Genomic DNA, 458 nt, shown 5'->3' on the forward strand with positions numbered 1-458 from the left:
TTTACTTATTTTGTATTTTAGGGTAGGGTCTACAGGGTCTACAGGGTCTACTGCATAGATTGGATTCGTAGTGATCTTCCTGTTTACTGCCTCCCAAGTGCTGGGATTACAGGCACGCACCACCATGCCCAGGCGCTCAGTCTCAATCACTGTCTCAGTGCACCCCAGGGGTGGGGCCTGCATGGCAGGCAAGGGAATTGAATCCCTGGCCCCTGCACCTGCTTGCAGGGGGGCTTTAATCTGCTAAGCTATTTGGCCGCCCCAATATTTTTATTTTTGATGACAAAATTGATACACTCTTCTTACAAAAAATGTATATATTTCAAAATTATAGCCAAGCATGGTAGCACAGACCTGTAATCTGAGCATGAAAAAGCTGAGGCAGGAGGATCACCATGAGTTCAAGGCCATCCTGGGAGACATTGTGACTTCAAGTCCAGTCTGAATTACAAAGTGAG

The sequence above is a fragment of the Octodon degus genome, unplaced genomic scaffold (assembly GCF_000260255.1).
Source record: "Octodon degus isolate 3935 unplaced genomic scaffold, OctDeg1.0 scaffold00141, whole genome shotgun sequence".
Classification (NCBI taxonomy): domain Eukaryota; kingdom Metazoa; phylum Chordata; class Mammalia; order Rodentia; family Octodontidae; genus Octodon; species Octodon degus.